The 22,585-nt window shown below is 40.1% G+C and overlaps 1 long non-coding RNA gene across 2 annotated transcripts; it reads right to left on the reverse strand.

The window, feature by feature from the left end:
• Positions 1-6,847: 6,847 nt before the first annotated feature.
• LOC136293303 (uncharacterized) lies at positions 6,848-22,231 on the reverse strand. 2 transcript variants are annotated; one of them, XR_010722126.1, is made up of 5 exons: positions 22,083-22,231; positions 14,331-14,390; positions 13,957-14,195; positions 13,460-13,512; positions 6,848-10,466 (listed from the first exon to the last, which is right to left on the reverse strand). It is a non-coding gene; the product is annotated as an uncharacterized lncRNA (long non-coding RNA). The 2 variants fall into 2 exon arrangements; XR_010722127.1 differs by lacking the exon at positions 13,460-13,512.
• Between the last annotated feature and the right edge of the window lie 354 nt (positions 22,232-22,585).

Genomic DNA, 22,585 nt, shown 5'->3' on the forward strand with positions numbered 1-22,585 from the left:
CAATTGATTATTTTTGTCAGTGGTATTTTCAAAGAAATGAAGAAATGAAATGTACAGTATATTTCAGTTTGCAATGATCATTCTGTTGTTCCATTTGCAATGGAAATGAGCATATAACATATTCATGTGTACAGATAAGGAAAATGACAAACATTAACATCCCTTGCTCTATTCATTTATAATATTCAGTTTAAAAAAAATCCTTCCATTCCATAGTTTTCAGTTTTGTTTCTGTAGCATAATGCAAAACAACAAAAAAGAGAGAATTAATGGATAAAATACATTTAATTATTTTCTAAGCAAGTTTCTTGAAAATTAATATATTCCAAATCACAGATTCTTTGCAAATCTATTAAAAAGATAAAATTCATGCCTTTTTTTTTTTTAGATCTTTATATGTGTTTTGAATATACAGTCGCTTATGAAATCAAATAAACCAAGACTGTGTGTGTACACACTTATATTGTGGCCAAGCAGCCTTTGATGTACGACTCAGCCTGTTTAAGCAGACTGCAGTGTTTGTCTTCTCAGTGTCAGTCCATTTCTGCACAATTTAATCTGCCACTAAAGAGAAGGTTTTTGTTCTTATGGGTATAAAACAGTATGCCAAGGATAAATCGGTGCCGCTTGCCTTCCTTAAAATTTTAGGCACAACCTAAAAGTGCAGCTCTTTCCTTTTCTCATCTCAATGGGATGCTAACCTAACAATCACAATTTTAGGACAGAGAAATTGTTTTGAGCAGAAATAAATTGTCCTGCCAGTATTGTTTCATGGGGTAACATTAAGGCACGTTGGGCCTGGGGTTCACAGCTTATGATATCTGGTTTTGGAGGACTGGGGTGAAAGTAAGGACATGTAGAGAAAGAAGAAGAATTAAATATGAGTTCTAGATAGTTCAAGTGAGTTGAAGCCGTTCAGCAATAGACATCCCAGAATCCTGCAAAGAGGCTTATTCTCCAGCTACCTTCCCTGGCGCATTGCCATCTCTTGTAGGACCCCCCGAGGAATTATTCTCTTTAAGTGTGGATTCCCTTTTTTCCTCTTTTGTTGAGGTATCCAAAGATATTGGGCTTTAACTTACAGCTTATATTTGCTGAACAAAACAGGAAAAAATATCTGTGGTTTTCTCTGCGGCTGCCAGGAAAGAGAAGTCCATTATTTGTAGCTCTAGGGGAGCAGCAGAGGAGGGATCTTTTTGTCTGCTTTCCAAGGCCTGGGGTGGAGGCTGTTGTGGCCTGGGAAGGGCAGGTTGGGGCAGCCACGACTGCAACTGCACCAGGGTTTCCCAGGAAGGCTGAGGCTGGGCACGGATCTGTGTGTGACACTCATACCTCACCTGCTGTGAAACAGAGTTCTCAGCTTTGCATCTCAGTGAAGAGAAAATGAGCTGCCCCTCAGGAATATGGAGCTGAGGCTGGCCTGTCCACAGACCTTCTTCCCCCTGGCAGCACCTCAGGGCAGCCACTGGCACCTGCAGAATGTATTCTGCAAATGTGGCCCCAGAACAGCAATGCCACAGGTGTAAAACCCTTATGATCAGGCACTCCCCATTGTGACCCTGAACAAGTTAATCACATCACTCCTCTTGAAGGTTCATACTGCCACGATATAATTTATGTGGGCCCTCAAAGATAGATGGAGACGTCAGCTATTGATCACAAGGAATTGCTGCCAGTCAGTCTTTTTGTTGGTTTCCATCCTTGTGATGTGTTTTAAAAAATATTGTATGATTCAAAATTATACCTGTAAAACCTACAAGTAGAAAATTACTGTGTGCATTTATCTTTAATAACAACCTTGCGAATATTTATAGTACTAGTAGAGTAGAATGTGTTATACTAGTTTATTTCCCAGTCTGTTTTAAATGATATTATTCATTAGTAGTTGTGAAGTGGTATGACATATTTTTTATGTTGCTTGTTTGTAACAAAGGTTCATAATACCTTTTCATAATGAAAGGGGATAAATGCTAACATGGAATATGGGAAATTGTGCTTGCAAGAGCACAGTGTTGTCTTAGGGTATTAAATTAGCATTTGGTACTGCTCTGCTTTGTGTGCATTTCTAGCAAATGTTTCAGCTACAAATCACTATAATACACCTGTATTCTGGTTCTTCAATTCATATAGCGTTTAAATCCTGCCAATACTGTGTCTTATAAATATAAATATGCAATTTAATTTAATTCAAGCATGCAACACATAATTTTTCTTCTAATTAAAATATGATATTGCAATATGGGAGCTGCCTGGGGCAAACAGGACGCATCAGATTGCCAAGCCAAAGGGAATTCTGAGACAGCTCTGAAGGCTGGCAGGGGAAGGGGCCAGCCCCGGGAGCCCTGGGCGCAGGGCACAGCGGTGCCCCGCCCGGAGGCTGCGGTGTTTGCGCTACCCGCAGGAGCGGCCGGCGCTCGCTGGCCCGCGGCGGAGCCCGGCCGGGCGCGGGGCAGGGGCCGGCGGGAGCCCGGCGGGCTCGGCCCCTGGTGCTGCCCCGCCCGTCCGGGGCCGGCTGGCACGGACACCGCGGCCGTGGCAGCGCTGCTGCTGCCTCGCCGAGTGCTGGAGTTGGCTGATGTGCAGCAGAACTCAGATCGTTCTGGGGAGGAGGAACTGCCCCACAGCAGCAACTCGAGGGATTCCTACAACGCTCTCTCAGAATCGAGCGAAACGACACGAACAGACCTTCTGCATAATGACTCAAAAACTGTTAATGGCCATCTTTAGTAGCATAGCAACAGCCAAACCCTTGAAAAGAGGAAGTTTTCATTGAGAAAGCATTTCATTTTCAACATTGAAATTTGGTATAATGTAGTGTATGAAATAAGTTTTGAAAGGAAGCTGATGATTAAGAAGAAATGCAGTGGGCATTTAATAAATGGAGGAGCCGCAAGATAATTAACTGGCATGCATAAAGATTCATGCTTTATACCAAAATTTTAATTTTGCACATAAATGTGCCTGATGTAGGCAGCATTTAATCACCTAGCTGACAGGAGTAACTACTTTCATTTAACCTTGACTGAAGATCATGAATTCTAACAGGTTTAATTGGATACATCATTTAACAGAATGAACAGAGCAAATTTTTCTCAATTCATAGGTTCTGATTGACATGCACCAGCAATAAGGCGTTGCACAATTAAAGCTGATCTGTATTCCTGGCCTGGGCAGCAATTGCCATAGTGATGTGACACTGTTTGATCACTGTGGCACTGAAACTATACTGAATTTCCCCTTGTTTTGAAAAGGGCAATGCTTAAAAAAAAAGAGAGAGAAAGATAAAGAGATTTTGGCACTTTTTTTTTTTTTTTTTTACATTAATCACATTTATATGCACAAACTGTAAGGGAAGGAACTTGTTATCAGTAACTCAGAGGAAAGAAGGAAAAATGGTATTTTCTTTTATCCATTTAGTACATTATTTACAGAAAGTCAAAAATGTGGATAGTCAAATGAATTGTAACACAGTAAGGGCCTGATTGTTCTGGGCTTCCATTTGAATAGGAAGTTATCCTGTGCAGCTCCACCATTCACCTGCAGTTTGGCCTCTCTGTCCTTGCCCGAATCAGTTCCACATCACAGATAACTTGCCAGCTGAGTAAAGGCACTGAGAAGGGAGGCTTGTATTGCAAATGAGGTAGAAAAGGATGAGAGGGAAGAATTGGTACCTAACAGTAAGCTACTACATACTTTTCCTGACACACAGTGTTTCATATGATAAAACCCTAAAAAAATAGATGGAGGAGCTGGCAACTTCCAGTTCCCCATGTGGCTCCTGCCAGCACTTTCACTGCCTCTGGCACCTTTCACAGGTTCTGAGTTTGACCTTCATGAACTGGAATTGTTCGTCTATTGTTCAACCATAAACATACATGTTTAATGTATATATATGTATGTATGTGAAATATACATTCATATTCACACACACAGAGACATATATATATACACAAATGTGTTCTTTTGTGTCTCTGTCTTCCATTTAAATTTTTGCTTCCAACACTTCCTTTTAATTTTTTGTTTTAGAGGAAGGTTTGCCAAACACTAAATGGTCTGAGGGCAGAGAAGCACACAATGTGTTTCAACCTGGCTCAGTAGAGCCAAAACTGCAGTAAAAAATCCTTCTTAATTCCTAAATGACCTCTAAAAAATCTTCAAGCAAGTTCTGCTCCCCAGCATGAGCATTGCAGCATCCATGCTCAGAACAGCAGGTAGCTTTTCCATGTTTTTTTCTCTCTGCATTCCCTTAGCTTCAGTGCCTAAGTGCAGGTCCTTGATCTCACCTGAAGACAGACCTATTGCTATCCATCAGACAACCTTAATTTCTGTTTAGGCAATGTATATGCATATCAAGCAACAAGATTTGCAGGAGTGCACTGCAGTGGAAGACAGGTATCTTGGGGAAAGCTTGAATCCTGATTGGCTCAAAGACATGAATTTTAGAGTCAAGACAACTAGATGTATCAAGAAAGATTTTTTTTTGGTCATTTTAGAAGCCTCTAAAATTAAATTATTGGTAATACCTTCCTCTGTCAGAGGTATTTCCCACATGATTAATTGTAATATTGGCAAAGGTATTTGTCAGTATAATTCATCATTCACTAACATTTTTCAGTTTCAGGTAAATGATGGGACCACATGCCCAGCCTCTGCAGCCATAGAATTTGCCTTGGAACCACAGCAGGTACTTTTCTTCATGCATGGCGAGTTTTCAGTTGGTTCCTGGATCTTCCCTGTGCAGGAAGGAGAGGGAGGATTCAGTCAGTGTGTCTCGGCCTGGCCAACAGGACACGTTTCCACCACAGGTGCCACCTGCGCTCCCCTCGCATGCAGCAGCAGCAGGGGTATCCTGTCCCCACTCTGCCCACTCCTGAGCCATCCCAGGCTGTGTGGGTGCTGCAAAACTGCTGGGCCCTTCTTTAAAGGGTGTCTTTGGGCCCCGTTTAGAAATGCTTGTGCTGTAATTTACTCCAAATTTCTCCAAAACTTCCCAATAAAATAGCCATCTGTCCCATTACACAGTTCCTTTTAATGTCCTATTATACACACAGGTTCCAGCTCATGGTGTCCTCAAAGGCAGGAAGACTTGCACCCATTCAACTTTTCTCTAGGGAGATTCTCGGGGCACCCCTTGGCCTTCCCAAAGGTGCACAGAGGTTGTCACCAGCACGGCTGGGATAAAGTCACATCCCTCTCCCAGGAGCTGTGCTCAGCTCTGACTTTCCCAGGGGAACACTACTGAGTTCAGTAGAGCTGCATGGACACATATTTGCCAAGCTGAAGGGAATACATATTTGTTTCTGAAGAGAATCATTTCTCCGGCTGTGCAGATGGCCCCAGACCCAGCCACTGCTCTGTTCACGGGCACCCAGTGACACCTGTCCTGGAGTGCCTTGCTATGCTGGGGCCTTACAGCACCCTTCTGACCTTCCCTTTATCAGCTCCCCATGCAGTTCATCCTCTGCACTCAGAGCCATTTGGGTGCTCTGCCTGTGACTCTCTGGAGTTGCACGTCATTCTTGCCTTGTCTTCATGCTCAGTCATCCATGCTGAATTATCTTCCACTCCTCCCTCTGGGAATAACCAAGGCTTTGACCTAGTGGGACTGTTTGTGTGCTCAAATGTTATGATGTACCAGACACTGAGCTGCTTGCTCCCAAATCTAAGGTGGCTGGGGATTTCAGGCTGTTTTCAGAAACTGTATGTGCACTGGGAAGCATAATACAACTGAAAAAGTCACCAAAGGGCACCGACTCGTGCATTTTCAAGTATTTTTGTCTATCATCGTTAAACCCTTCTGCTTCCTTTAGTTTCCAAACAGTTGTCTTTTCAAGTTTGGGATCTCCTATAGAAGATACACAGCTGTAATAAGAAATATATTTAATTTCATTTCCGTGTCCTCAGGGAGAAGGGGATATTCCCTTTTTGCTGATATAAGATCAAGTTTGTAATTTCATTTTGAAGGCTGGTCTGAACAACTAGGGGAAATCAGAAGACCAGTCCCCTTTTCCCTAGGTTTTCCTGAATCCACCTTTGGACCACAACCCAAACAAAATTCTGAGCACAGTTAATGTTTACACCTTTCTTGCACTGTGTAATTTAACTTTCAGCAATATAAAATGGGATAGCAGAAATATTTTTATGTGTTCTTACAATGTCCAAAGTTGTTTGTTACTGTTTTTATTTGAAGGAGCTAGACACAATCCTGGCTGCCTTAACCACTGCCTTTGAGAGAGCACAGCTGAGAAAATCCGCTGCCAGGAAGAAGTGAATAGAACTAACAAGGCTATTGAGCTGGCCAACAGATTAGTGAAAGGTCTGAGGTGAGGTCCTACAGGGCAGGCTAATGAAGCAGCCTACAGAAAGCACTTCTTTGTTATACACTACTGATCTGGCAATAACAGAGGCACTTAGCAAAGAACCTGATGAGCTGAAAAAATTATGTCATTATCATTCATTTTTTTCATAATAGAAACATGGGTTTGACCTTTGCATTTTCTTACATTTTTGTTTCATTGTGGTGTATCTTAACTGTAAGATTACCTGGTAAGATTAACTGTAAGATTACCTGGTATCCATGAACATGAAGGGAAGTAGTCGATTGTGGATATTGACAACGAAGGCAATTTATTAAAATGCGATGACTATATTTGTAACAATTAAACAACACTAATGATTCTGCCCAGGATTGGGATACATAGAATCTAATACAATTTGCACTACTTACTTAAGCAATATGATAATTCTCTAATTATCTTCCTGAGATTTGCAATGGGTATTTCAGGAGAGAATAAATAATGGCAAAGCCATGAATTATCAAAAATCCATATCGTCTGTTGATCCAGGCTGGCTCAAGGGAATCCATACTCACTGATGGATTTTTTCATTTATCATTCATCTACTGATGAGACTCCTTTTTATACAGACACGCACACACATAAACTTTTTACAGATATTTTATTTTATTGCAACATTCAGTTAGGGAATCTCTCATGGTGGCTCATTGCCATTATAGGTTTTGTCCTCTCCTACCCAATACTTTCAAGCTGAGTTTGATGACCAAACACATAGTAAACAGCAAAAACAGGAGATCCATTTGTTATTGAGCAAAATTATATGGCTGAGTGTAGCTAGTGGAACTTAAAATATAAAACAGGGTTTAAGAGTTATTTCCTGAATCAATAGAAAGGATTTATTGACTAAAGGGGAGGGAGGGCAGTGCAGAAGACCCATTGTTTCTGTTTAAAGAAGCAAGATGAATGCATTTAAAATGTTAACATCCTGGCTGAAAGTGTAATGTATTTTAGTGATTAATAATGCCTGTAAAACTAAACCATGTACCTAATACAGAATAATAAAATAAATAACATAGCAGACCTCTTTAAAGTGTGACAATAAATGATTGTTCTAATATTTTCTTCCACCTAACATATCATATTGTTTGGTTCTCCTATGTGCCTCCTGCTGGGCCTGACAAGTGCTGGAATAGCATACGTAGAGAGATGAAAGGCAAAGTGTGGGTATGCTGGGGGGGAGGCATAATGAAAAATAATCTAAAGGAGGAAACAGAGATGAAAGGAAAGAAGGAAAGTTGAGCCATGCGCTGGATGAAGACAGTAAAATGAGTTTTAATGGAAAGTCCTTCAGCTAGTACCTCCCAAAGCACCAGCCCCATGAAGAAGGTGGCCAGCTGGACAGATTGGTGATGGGAAATAAAATTCATTCGTGTTGTTAGCTGTACCACACTTGGTCAAAGGCAGTAATAACCATATGACAGCTATTTAGCTATTTACAGGAAAAAATCCTTTTAAATCTACGCTGTGGTGAACAATAGGTCACTGTTTACTATTAGCAAACAGTGTAATACTGACACTGAGTACTCAGTCCTGACTGTTTCTTTGCCTTTTTTGTTTTTTTGCTGAGAAGTCACTCTCTTATTTCTCTAGTTGTGTTGTTGTGAGGAGAATTTCTCAAGAAATACAAAAATAAAATTATTCACAGCATTTTTTATAATAAGCAAACATTTAAACGTTTCTTTGTTAACTGGTCGTTATAAAGACATCTTTACCATGACAATAATAATAAGTAACCAAATATGTGGGGTTTTTTCTAATTCTTAGAGAAAGTGTTGACCAAACAGCAGAAAAGCTGATCGTGTCTAGCCAGGATCCCAGGGTAAAGCTTGCACCAAGTGTCACGTCAAATCTCTTATTGACTTTATGGCATAAAAGATCCTGCCCAGAAGTAATTTTTTTTTTTTTTTCTGCCTTCTTATGTGAGCCCTGGCATGCAAGGACTGTTTTGGGTGGTTGCATGAGTAGTTGTTACTCTGTACCAAGGAATTCTTTGCTTCTGACAGGTGCCAATTATGCTGTGGACATCTGCCCTGAAGGCATTGAATCAAGCTGACAACTCATTTTATATCAATCAAACAACAACCATTTTCAATAATTTCCCATCCAGCTGGGACTGAATTTGCACAAGTGATCTATGTATTAGAGACATTACCAATCCACAGAGACATTCAGAACCATGATTATGTTCTGTTTTCCCACAGAAACTCCTGCATCTGCACGAGAAAGCAACAACTTCTCCGACTCTGCAGGAGGATGCTGACAACTCAATTTTGGTCACTTGCTGCCAAGCTCAACTTGCAGCAGTCAACTCACGTCAGCCTGGAAGGGGATTTTTATGTCCAGGCTTGCCACTTGCAAATCCTGTCTGTTGATCCTCTAATCAATGTGGATCTGTGAATCTGAGGGCTAATACTTTAGTATTCACTACTGTTTAGCCACAGTAATGGGCTTTTTTTTTTTTTTTTTTTTAACAAACACATAGTAAATGAATGGAATTTTTAATCCTGTTTTTTGAGTAGAAAAGGAGAGCTGGACTTATAACCAAACATTATTAGGAACAAGAGAAAATATGATGCAGAAATGTTCCAGATGGTAACTTTTCTTCACTGTGATAGTTTATTTTCAAAGTGGTACTGGCATGAGCCCAAATCTCATTCTGCTTTGAGCAGATAATACCTTCTTCACAGATACATATTTTTAAAATACACAGTTAATCAAAAAAATAGCTGGCACTGATTCCATTCCCTTTTTGACCCATTAAACCGTGATATTGTTTATACTAATTCCTTCAAATACTTTATGTAATAGAACAGTACATTTGGAGGCAAGGAATTAGTTAAATATTCTTCTGGGAAGGACCAAAACATTCTCTTTGCTGGTGTTTGAAGTACGTTTTGCTATCTGACTGAACCTAGAGGTGACAACTAACCCCCAGTCCTTGGGTTAGCAAGCCAGAACAGTGGGCACGCTCACCTTCTTGTATTCTGTCAAGTGCTGTGCCCTGCTGTTTGCATAAGGAGAACAGCTCTTATTATTCTACTCTGTCCCTGCTACTGTGCACCAGGGCAGCACAAAGCAAGATTTAGTGCTTGGATATAGTATTTGCTTGATAGCAATTGTTATGGTTAAGGCTGCACTGAGACTTCTGTCTTAACCTGCAGTTCTCCCATGCTCAAAATATTCTTCTAAAAAAAAAAAAAAAATCCCTCTCATGAAATTTTTCATGCTTGTTATCAGCTGAAATACGATTTTTTTTTTTTTGGCAAGCCTGAATAAAATTCATTCATTCATATTTGAATTATGCAAGAAAGTGGGTGTAAGGAGAAAGGTCTCTTTTTTGCACATTCATAATTCACAAAAAAAGCTGCATATTACAAGCTGAAACTTTCCAGGTGGCTAGTTTTGACTGAAGGATAGTCTTCATGCTAATTACAAAGAGAGAATGACTGAAAGAAAAATGAAAGAGAAAAATTAAAAATGACACACATTGTGATTAACTCATTTGTTTTGTAGGTGTGTCATACAAAAGTTACATTGTGAGCCACTTAGAGCAAGTTTAAAGTAACAATTTCATTTAAGTTAAGATGAACTACCATAATTGCATAATATCAATGTTTTGTGCTGCAATTTCACTAAGAATCTCCCTACAGAAGCTGCAGAAGCTTTTACTTATGCAAATGTGGAAGCTCACAGTGAAATCAGTACAGAATCTTATGAATCGTTAACTTTGGCCAGAAAGCCAGGCTGGGGAAGGAGGGAATGGCGTGCACTGGCAGCAACTGTCCCTATGCTCTGGGTCTCCCCAAACTCTGGACTGCTGAGCAAAATGACTCAGGGGTTCTGTAGTTTCTTCCAACTTGATACACTGTCAGGGACAGCACACCATTAAATCTTTGTTCTTCTCTTTTCCTTGCTATCTTCCCGTATACTCGTAGACATAACAGGCGGCACATAATCTGACCAGCACTGTGTGACTGACCCTCCACGGTAACAAAGCATTTCTTCAGCAGAAGGTACCTGGGCAGCAGAAGCTGAGAGTGTTAGAAGAGTCTCCCTCAACCCATGGAAAAAAGGTACTGTGACACGCAGCTCCGTGGTCTCATAAAACACCTGGAGATAAAATACAAGCATATAAAGAAAGCAATATAACTGTAATTTTAAACATCTGAAAGAATAACTGGCAGTGGTTTGCATAGTAATTGCTGACTGCTCCACATGGAGCAAAGATGAGTCCAGAACTTCTCCACTACTAAGTTCCCAGTAACCTCTTGGAGGCAAAAGAAGGACTGTTGGATTCAGTGCAGGAAACCTCATCTTTTTTTATCCCTTCAATTTTGGGTGAAGTGAGGACAAATAATTTTTCCCAGTGATGCTGCTTATTTTACAATATAAAAACAAGTGAGTAAATTCTGAGACATATTAGCTTCTGTAAGTAGAAATTTAAAACTTAACCTTTATTATTCCAGGTCCCTGTTCCAGGAACAAAAGGTCTTGATCCAGTCACTGAGTGGATAGATGCTACAACATTTGCTAAATAGAAAAGTGACAGCAGTGCCTGGCAATTATATGGCCACATAAAAAGTGCCCGGTCTTACGTTTACAGTCATCATTGGCCTAAGATCAAACCTCAGCACTGGGGAAAAACTGGATAAAAGTCACATCTGTTTCAATATATAAAATTATCTATTTGAATCAAAAAGGGTAAGTGCCAGTGAGAGCAAAACTGATGCAGAGCTTTGAAGGAAACATGGCAACTCTCTTTCTTCTGAATGCCTGATACTGCCCAAGGTGTTAATGCCCCAGCAACTATAACAACTCTGCTCAAGCCCTTTCCTACTTTCCATCCATTGCAGTATAATGAATGGGCTACCCTATACTGGCATCGTATCTCTTTTCTTTCACCAGCCCCATACTGGGGTTACTTTATAGGTGTGTGTGTCATACTGAAGGTACTTCTTGCTGGTGGTCTTGTTCTGGCAGAAACTTGGAAGAAACTATTGATCTTGTACTTAACTCAGTACGTGCAAGTTATGTTCAGAGTATTTTTAATAGTCTGTTATTTTCTTCTTCAGCTCTCTGATTATGTTCTACAAGTATTCAAAGTAGCTTCCTCTGAAAACTCTATCTACACCTGTATGATAGTTGCATTAACTCACAAGGCTTGCAGTGCCCAAGACGTGTTGACTCCAGCTGGATTTTTACTTGTCTATTTTTCTTATCTTATTTGCACCCTTGCATGAACTACAGTTCAATGACTGCAATTTGAGCACTCCTTCCTATCTAGCTGAACAATCTTCCCCAACACACCACCATCCTGATGTGTAATCACTCAGGAGACATAATCATTCACTTAGAACTAAAATAATTCTCCTACCGTTTGCTCCTTGCCTCCATTCTGCCCTTTTTCTCTGATTTATTGCACTATATTCCTTATGGAAATATTTTGACATCCATCCCCTCTATTCAAGTCCTATACCCACCCTTGGAGGGAGTGCTTTGAACAGAGGAAGGCCAGGATGACTGTGTATCTCATATACTCACCCTTTTATTCCAGTGTCATTTCCCCCACCTCCTCATTATATTCCTGAGCCCTTCCCCTCCTTCTAGTTTAGCTGTACCTACTATCCCAGAGTTGAGTCCTCCCTTCCCTCCCCTACCCCTCTAGCAAAAGTCAGAAAATATTTCCTCACAGCCTCTGCTACTCAGGATTGTGTCTGAATATAGGGATCCTGAACCCCAGCCCTGTCTAAGCTCTCTAAATCACTTGACCCCAAAAAGGTTGCCACAGAACAGCATTTACCTACAGTGCAGGCTGGAGAGAAAGTGCTGTTAAGGCACTGAATTCCTCCAGCTCTGAGCTCTGCAGCTTATTTAGACTGCAAGAAAGAATTTAGTGCGCCAGAGCACTGAATTTGTTACTCATTAAGCTTAGTCAAAATTACTATGAAATTCCGTAATTAAACAGTTCAAGCTGAGAAGTAAAATGCTTTCTAATCCAGCCACCACAGTGCCCCACTCAGTCCTTTGCCTCTTCTTTCTTGCTGCCCTTGTGCTGTCATGTTACCTACCTCATGTGCTGCCTGTTGGTTTTGCTTGCTATGAGTGTCCCCCGACCCCCACACTGCACCGACAAGCAGAAAGCTCTTTATGCCAAGTATTGGCTGGCCTAGTGGTGTGCACCAGCCCAGGCTGGAAGTGCATCTTGAATTTCTTGCTCCCCTGGGAGCATTTGATTAAAGGAGGATTTTCATGGTGTGTTGAGATTCAGAACGTGGCTGCTATTCAGTAGCTGCTGGTGGCAGTTCTGTGCCAGAACACAGACTGGGGCTCCGCTCCTTCTGTGCAATAAACTGAGTTCTGGGACAAGGAATTCTGCAGAATTCCCCCAGTGTGCAGAAGAACACAAACAAAGCCATGCTCACACTTGCTGCCAGGCTGCTGTTCTTGCACTTGGGGACACAGGTTTCACGGATTTTTTCACCAGTGGTTCTCCACAAAAGGCTTCCACACCTGCTCCCTAATGTGTCTCTTACAGCTAAAGAATGTGAATCAGCTTCACTGTTACTTGAGTTGCGGGGTCAGTTTGGAAACATTTGGAAATTGAGGACATTTTATGAGTGTCTGCACACCTGCACAGGACCCCACACCAGCACTTGCAAATGCAGGAGACCTCACAGCACAGTGTGCCTTTTACAGGCCTCAACAGGCCCAGCCTAACTCACAAACATACACATGAGTTCCTCAAAGTACTCAGAGGAACACACAGTCTAAATTAATTTCTGCTATTATAAGAAGTCTTGAAAAACTTCTCTATAGCCCAGGAGATGGCTCTGGAGTCACAAAACAGATGTGTACAGTTGTACAGAATGCGGTTCATAATTTTGTTTCTTTCATCCCTTCCTAGTAACTGAAGTTTTAATTAATGAAAACTATGCTTACAATGAAGTAGAAAAACAAAATATTTTAAACAGAGGTATGTATTTCCTTTATTTCATATGGCTTGATTTATGGATTTGCAAATTTATCACTTCAGCTTGAACTCAAAAAGCAGAAAAATTGCTTTAAAATTAAGTTGACAGTGCTTTAGGACGAATTATGGATACCTTTTCTGGCTTCTGACAGTAATTTGCTTCAGGATATTCTTCTGGCTGAGAAGCTGTAAACAAGACACAGCAGCAAAAATACAAGCAAAGAAAAACAGCTAAAATAATTAGATCAGCTATAGTATTAATCATTTTGATGCTGAATTTGGCTCCTTTGGGTCTAAACCAAACTAAGTGTATTTATTTCATAATTTTTATTTTTCAATTCACTTTTCCACAGTAAATATATCCATGTGTATGTGTTTTCCCTCCAAGAATCACTGCACCACCATCATGAGGAAAATAAAACTTTTTAGACTACCACAAAACTCTTTAATTTATTTAAACTCAAGTCTGCAAGAGGGGAATTTTAGTGCTCCATTTTACATATCATATAAATGAAGCTTTTCCTGGTACATTTTCCACAACTTCTTTTGGTGCTCACTTGTTAAAAATTGTGCCACTGTTTATATTATTAACTGGAGCCCGGGACTACAAGGAGCTATTGAAGCACTCACCCAAGAGACCAGCCAGAACAGAGGCACTGCAGTGGAAGGATTAGTGAGCAGGATGCTCAGACACTCATTTCCAGCTTGGAGTGGCCACAGCTGACATCTGCCCACCGGATGTGCACCTCTCCTTGTGAAAGTTGTGGATACTGAAAAGTTAATGAAGGCATTTTCCAACTCTGCAGGATGCATGCTGTTCCTTTCTGCCACGCTGATGTACATGCCCGTGTATCTCGTGCAAGCAGTTACTGGACACACAAATCAGGAAGTGGATATTAAAAGTCAGTGTATTATTAAATGAGGAACCATATCTAATTTAATTAAGAGAGAAATATACCCTTAAAAGTAAGCAAATGTCATCAGGGGATATCAGTTGTACTTACACATCTTTCCAGTCATCAGAGTGCTTTAAAACCCTTCTCGTTCCTGGACAGTATGTTTCTCTGAAATAGGAAAACAAGGTTTTTTCAGGTGATGTGTGAAGCAAGAGTTCAAAGGACTTGACCGAAGAGTATCAGCAAGTAAACTAAAAAGGTATCCTAGCAATAAAATCCTTAGGGGAATATGTCATAAGGGCAGTGTTTTTGCAGTTGGGTTGCCGGAATTTAATGGGCAAGGAGTTGAAAATTATAACCAAGATGGCTAGCTCTTGTAGCTTCACGCTTGCCTTGCAGTCCGCGTTAAAAATTTGGAAATTATCTTGGAGCTTCACATAGTCCTGAGCCATCCTGATGACTGAAAGTAAGATGTTTCAAAGAAACAAGTTGATGATGATCCAGGTGTTCATAACATGCATCTGTGTGCCCTGTCATGGTATTATCATCACATAGTCTAAATTTAGACAATCTCAGACATTACAAAAATCAGTATTTGCACTGCAATTACAAAATTTCTTACTTCTAAAATCTAAAGATTGCAGAGAAACTATTTCAGAGAGCAAACAACAGAATATTTAGAAGAAGGAAGCAAATATTTTGTTAAAATAATTTTTGGAAAAAGCCTTCAAGGATTTTGAAAAAGGCACAGTCCTTCTTAATGATCATGTGGAGCTTAAAGAATCATCTACCAAGTTCTACCATAGCTGCATTTGGATGATAAACTATGGGAACTGACAAAATCCCAGGCAATGAGATTCCCCTTACTTTGGAAATCTACAGATTTTAGACATATTTTTCCATAGCACTTTGTGATATCACATTTCACAGTACTTTGTGCTGTCATTTACATGGGTGAAGTAAAAGACTGGCAGCAATCCAACTGCTCACTTTGAACTGAACAACCACACGAGATGCTGACACAGAAAATCACCCTTTGATTTCTCAAGAGTTAAATTGCATCTGCAAACCATGTCAAGTTCCATTTGGAGTAAGCTCTGGTGTCTGTCTAGTGCATTTCTGACACTGGTTATTCTTTCCTTTTTTTGTTTCTTCAGATAAGAAATGTCTGCATCCTAGCTGCTAATGAAAGAAGAGCATAATTCTGAAATGCTTAGTCACTTTTATACTTTTTTACTGATGCTGGGAAGAACTGATAGAATCCTGCATTTAACATGATTCAAAAGATACGGGGGAGGAGAAGGTGGAGAAAGATTATATAAAATGTATTTATATTGCTTCCACAACTGAATTGTTTTCAGTATAGTGTCACGCTCTCAGTGTGGGGGAATTCTGCATGTGTCATGATTCTACAGATGTTCTTGCACACTACATGCAGCTGCACTATTTGTCATGTGCAAATTTAATAGGAAGATGCTTGTTATGTGTTCCCTCTAATCTTAGTTCACAAAAACATGGAGAGGAAAAAAACCCACTACCTGACAACTTGCTTGCTTCCCTTCTTTATATAGCCTTTTGAAACACTTTAAAACAAATATTTAGTACAAATCTTTTGTACTAAATTCTGTAACACCTGCACTTACAGCTCTATTAACTTGCTAGAATGATCTTGTTCTTTCTAATGTTTATAATGCCAATTAAGTAATTTTAAGTACCTGAAGAGGGCATATTCTTAACAGTGGGGGGTTCTTCAAGAGCTTGATCCTTCAAAAGGAGGAATAATTTCTGCTAAGTCCTGAGTATCCTCTGTTCTCAGTGACTTGAAGATGAAACTCAGAAGGACTCCATACAGCAGCACGGCACAGCCAAGTCCTGTCAGAAATTTTGAAGAGTCAAATTCAGAGAAGCTTTCCTACTCTTGTCATTTTAAAATCCTGAATCCTCCCCTCTAGGTATTCTCTGTCCTAAACTTTGTTGGTCCATGGGCAGTGTGTTAACCAGCTTTTCAGAGGGAACCGTACCCTTGGGTTCCAGATTCTTGCAGATGTTGGAACACATGTTGTCTGGTTAGTGGCAAGGGAGAGAATTGAAGAACTGGCAGTGCAAGGATAAATTTGGACTTCAGAGAACAAAAAGGGCAGCTGAGGTAGAAGCATATTCAACTAAACCAAACAAGACAAAACTCAAAAAGAAGGTACAGCTATAGCAGATGTTAAGTTTGTTACACTGTCAGTAAGTGTATAAACAAAAAATAGATGTTATAAATGAAAAAATTAATTACTGCGTCTCCTACAATACAAGAAATACATTAACCTACTCCAGTGGAGGCTATAGCAGGAAGCCTGTGAGGGGAGACTGAGGGCACCGTGGTTCTTCAGCCTTGAAAAGGCAAAGAGGACAGGGGGATCTATTGCTGTCTGGAAATACTTCACAAGAGAATTCAAAGAAGACAGAGACAAGTTTTTCTTAGATGTGCACAAGGACAGGAAAGAGGCAACCTGCAGAAGTCAGACCAAGAGAAAGTCTGACCAGGGATTAGGAAAAAACATTTACCATGAGGGTGGTGAAACATTGGCAGAGGATCCCTGGAAGGCTGTGACTCCCTCATGTCCAGATGACAAGGTCTGTATACCCTCTTCTGTAGAGTAATTACATTTAACAGATCACCTAGATATTATTATCTACACTTGTAACATTTATATATATATGTGTGTGTGTATATATATATATATATATATATATTTATGTATATATGTATATATATATATTTACAAGTATAGTTGAAATTCTGAGTGCTTTTAAAACAAAAGAGAAGATGGATCAACAGGGTACATATATATAATTTTTTTTGCCATTGAAAAATCACATTTTTAAAATAAATGTACCATTTATGTACAATTGTACAGCAGGTATTTTAAAGCATCTTGTATTTTGTACATAGTGAAAACTGCATATAGGTAAAATTCATAGTCATGTATCAAGTTAATGGAAAAGCTCTTGTTTGTAGGAAGCTGATCAGATAATTTTGGAAATGTATAACAAGTGCTTCTGTTATTAAAGATGTGCATCTGTGAACACAGTCTGCCAAAGAAAATGGAATAATCAGTGGAATCTTTTCAGAGGAATGCCGACAAATAGCATTGAAATATTTAATAGAGATGTGAAGATATTAGTTTCCAGTCTTGAGATGATTACTTCACTCAAAAGTTAAACAGGTGTGACTATGACATCTCTCATTCTGTTTCTAATCAATCTCAAATCATATATATGAGATCTAGTTGTGTTTGTGTAGAGACTGAACTTGAGAAATTGCTGTGAACTACCTCATCTAAAGCCTGCCTGCTAGTGCCTGTCTGTGTGTCTGTATCTTAGATGCAAGCACGTTTCTAAATTATCCTATATCTTTATCAGGTTACACTATGGTGTCCTGCAGCTACAAGAATTTTTAACTTAGCACTACAAACTATAGCTCTCGGTTTAATAATCACAGTATTCCTTCTGATTGGGCAAATTATATCGGCAATGAAAATCAAATACTTTTTTTAGCTGGCCTCCTGATGGCAATGAAGAAATACAAGTCAATCTGACTTTGAATTACTCTAATTCAAGAGAAGTTAGGAAAGCGTGAATGTTTCCAAGATCTGCTGCTCAGTCATGACTCTGCAGTCATAGCAGGGTTTGAAAATCCTTGCTCTGCATTTCACAGACTATTCAAAGTGACTTTATAGCCCAATAAATGTGATTTTGCCATTATTAATAAAAAGCAACAGGGTTTGTATTGAGGTGACAGTGTAGGGACTCAGCAATGCTCTGGGTCTTTCTGGGCCTAGATAGAGTTTAACTTGGTTTAGCTGTGATAGAAATTGTCCAGCTGTGAGGCACTCTTGACTAGATTTGTTTTAGTTTAACTCTAGTTTAGGGTAATAACAAGTGGTTATTCATTGTGAATTGAACTGCCTACAATTCTAGAGTCAGCTGTGGGGAAAAGTGCAGACACATTTGACACAAATCAGCCATTTAATCATAGATGATAGTGTTAAGAAAACATATAAAAGTAAATTCAAGCAGACACTTGGCTGAGAAGAAAGACATCCCTCTCCCATGAGTAACACACGAATCCTGGTGATAACCCATCATAATACTCCCCCATTCCTTTTGAGGAATACCAATCTTAAGACCCAAAGGAGAACTGGGGGAGTAAGTGCAACACCAGAGAAGAGGGCATCTGTAGTGTAGCAATTTTAACTCTATTTTTAATAGAGTCAAATAGAGGTCTTCCTATACTCATTAAGTAATTTTGACTATTAGATTGTTTAAAACATTAATTGGACTAACAATAAATTCTTAGAGTAATTTATGTTCTTTTGCCAGTACATTTTTGCTGAACAGAAGACCTTTGAGTGTAATAGCACATCATAACATCGCCAACATCTTTAAGAACCTGGAAGCTGAAACAAACACTGTAAAGATTACTGAAGCTCAGAAGCACTTTTGCCAGTTGCAGTCAATGCTGCTGTGCTCTTTTTTTCTCATGGACAAGCTGAATGAAATCAATCCAGCGAATTAGCTCTCACTCGGGGTTACCACTCAGGAAGAGGTCAGTGAGTTTGCATGCTGCTGTTTTAATCTAGTGCTACCACTGGCTTACCACTTTCCCTCTGGTCACAGGCTTTTACTGTATTTCATACGGCAGTGCAGTGAGCAAAACCCTCTGAGAACACGAGGCTGAGTGTAAAGAACCCGACTGCCTGTGTAACTCCCTCAGCTGTCATTTACCATTTGAAAGGGTAAAGCTTACTTTCACAGCCCAGTTCACTCTCCCAGTACAGCACGACCCCTGCACGAGCTCCCATTTACCACTCTGTGTACGTACACCTGTATGTGGGGCCAAGCAGCCCACAGAGCAGTCCTTTGCCTTAAGGTTTTCAGGTCTCCCTTGCATGCCTTCCCAGTTCAGCACAGTACAAGGGAATACGGACAAGTTTGTGTAGTTCTGCTTGGGTCTCCTTGCTGCAGCTTAAGCTGTTCATGCTGCCCAGCTGGCTCTGCCAGGCCCCTGGAAAACTCCCTCCTCAGGGAAGAACATCCGTTTGAAATGCTTCCTACAAACTGCATTTGTTCTGAACCAGTCCAGGCTGCTTTCTTGTTAAGGACAGAAAAGCAAGAGAGCTTCACAAACATTATTGTGACTGGGGGGCACCTCTGCAGGGACAGCAAATATTCTCACTCCCTACTTTCCATCTTCATCTCAAACACTGGGAAACGCATCAACTTTCAAAGTAGCTCTTCACGTCCTGAGTGCTGCTGTCACATGTATATATTCCTCCCCAGAATGAGCAGAATGGAAAGAGTGTTGTATAATGATCTCTCATTTAGCTTAAAGTGTCATCTTTTCCTTCACTGGATTTTGTCTGTGAGAAGTATGCTGAGTCTTGTGCAGCTGCGTTCTCGCTCTTATTCGGCACAGATCTCTTCTAAGTTCTGCACCCATACCAAGAGTTGCCTTCTTCCCTTTGAAAAGAGTGACAAACGGGTACAGAGCAGAGGAGCCCAATGCCTACATGGATGTGAACCAGGACTAGGATGAAAATATTAATCTGATAAAAGAGATTTCTTTGGCTTCTACTGCATGTGTTCTAAGCTGGAAAATAAAATTCCAAATGGAGAAGAGAAAGGCAAGACAAAGAATTTCAGATTCAGATGCTGACCCTATTTGTTTTCAGAGCACAGAGTATCTACTATACTGAAACATAAATCAGCCAGCCAGTGAATTCCGGCCCAGTATCCTCAAGGTTATCTGGAAGTCAGCTACAAGCATCTTGCATAAGGACATGTGCAATGACTGACTTCAGCAAGGTGACAAAGGCTGCTGTGGTTGAGGTTCGGATGCTCAGAATGCCCACCACTACACGTGGCAGGGCCCTGCCTCTGTTTGATACAGTTTTCATTGAGCTGTGTAAACAAGATACAGCTCTGGTCAGAAAAAACACACTCTATTAATTATTTTAAAATTAACTGGTGCTAAACCAACCTTCATTTTCAGGCACGCTAACCTTTAGAGCAAATCTAGCACTAAATCATGGATATCTATAGGGAGTTCCCTTGGATCATTTGATCAAATTATGCTCTTAAAAGTACACTTCAAAAATGTCATTCTGGTGTAGGAGGTAAAAAAAGAAAAGAAGGCAATGAAATTAATGGAAATTTGGAGAAATGAAATGTTGTCTCATGTATTTTGACAATGTAGGCATCAGTAGGTTTGCCAGACAGATCAGCTTCAGATTTGACTTGAACAAATTAAGCTAGTCTAAAGCACAAGCTACTTGCTAGTAATTTTCTTGGCTTTTTCCTCTTGAACAATTTTATAAGTTTGTTTACATTATAACAGCATTTATATATAACAGTTTGTTTACATTATAACATTATAACTGGCCATACATCTCCCATATTTGAGGTCATTCCCCAGCCTTTGGGAAGAAAGCTGGCATCTGACAGGGTGGCCAATTTGTGGTCATAGAAGTGTTTTAAGTAACAAGGTGCACAGGCAGCAAGAGCAAAGGGGGAAAAGATGTAAAGCTGAAGAAATGAGAGACTGCTTAAACACTTGGATATAGACAGCAAGAGGAAAGAGCAGCAAAACACCTGAAGGACTCTGACAGAAAAATCCCACTGCACCAACTGTTTAATTGTTACCCTGCTTTGCAAACAGCACACTTGTAGGCACCCTTCCTTCGCAGACACCTGCTGCTGCACCCCACTTCTTTCAACAATAAGACATCAGGCAAAACCGGGCATAGCTGAGAGATCCATAATAATACCAAAAAAAGAGAGAAATGAAACACAAGAAAAAGCGATGCCAATGAGAAACAATTACTCACCACCACAAACCAATGCCCAGTCTGTCCTCAAGCCGCATAGAAGGCTAACACATAGAAGGAGATACTGAGTCCAACTTCCATCTCTAGTTTATACAGAGAGCATGATGCCATATGGCAGGGAATATCCCTTTGGTCACTTGGGGTCAACTGCCCCAGCTGCTGTCCTCTCAACTTTTTGTGCAATCTCAGCCTCATCACTGGTGAAATAGTGTGAGGAGCAGAAAAGGCCTCGACTCTGTGTGAGCACTGCTCAGCAATAATTAAAGCATCTCTAAATTATCAACACTGTTTCCAGCACAAATCCCCATACTAGCTGCTATGACGAAAAATAACCCAGAAAATCTACCCCTGTCAAAACCAGCACAATCTTAAACTGAGTTTGCTGGGTTGGAAGGTGTTTGGTGGTGTTGGGATATTTACTTGTGGATGTGACAAATTTGACTGAAGCCTAAGAAACATTTTCACAGATTGCTTTAAAACAGGCTTATACTTTAATACTGTCTACCCTCACACAACATGCTGTGATTTGATTTTCCATTATTATGATGATGTATTACAGCACCAAGTAATAAAGACTGTAGTGAATTTGAATTGGAGAATATAAATATCAGTCCTCTTGTTTGATTTTCCTAAATCTATTTCTGACCTAAGCACCTAAATATCCTCAGTCTGGTCATAATCCGCACCTTGACCATATGGTCCTCTACCAAAACCAAAATAATTCTAGGCAATTAAGACACTTGCCCATATCCATTTCATCTGCTAGATCTTTGGAGGTGCAAACAAAACACTGGATGGGAAGATCTGCTAATGCTGATAGTGCTTTAGATCACTTGATAATCTTTTTCCTGTGATAGTTACTACTGAATGGAAATCAAATGCATGCATGTTAGGACTAGTAACAGATGGCACTTCTGTTCTGTGAGGAAGAAACAGGGGCAAAGGGGCAGCAAAGTTGAACCTCCCCCCTTCCCTGTCTTACCAGGATTCATTGTGTTGCCCTCCTGTTACAGTTGGCTGTGACTCTTTCTTGTTATAAAGAGATGTCAGAAGTTAGAGGGAGACAGATGATAACCTTAAATCCTTTACTGCATTTTACCAGGATTCTGAGAAATAAAAAATAATAATAAAAAAAAAGCCAGCTGAGGGAGTTGGAAAATGTCAGTGAGGCATTACACAAAGAACTTGATACATTTGTTGACCTTTCTTCTTACTCCACCCTTCTCCTCTAAGATGGATTTAGTAGTAGTGAGTGCTTAGTGCTATAAGTGCTTTCTTAAAAATAATTTAGATGCTATTGGCTGTCTGCCTGCACTTGGAAAACGTAGCTGTTTCAATGTGCCCCTGCTGAAACGGAAGAAAAAGGATTTATTGAAATGCCTCCAAAAATGCACCAAAATTTCATTCTTCCCCTTGTCTGCTGAAACCCATCTTGTTCTTGCTTTTACAGTCTTTTGTTTTATTTTTTTTAATTGCACCATTGTA

This window comes from Chamaea fasciata, unplaced genomic scaffold (assembly GCF_029207755.1).
Source record: "Chamaea fasciata isolate MVZ Bird 193981 ecotype frontalis unplaced genomic scaffold, bChaFas1.0.hap1 SCAF_8, whole genome shotgun sequence".
In the NCBI taxonomy this organism is placed as follows: domain Eukaryota; kingdom Metazoa; phylum Chordata; class Aves; order Passeriformes; family Sylviidae; genus Chamaea; species Chamaea fasciata.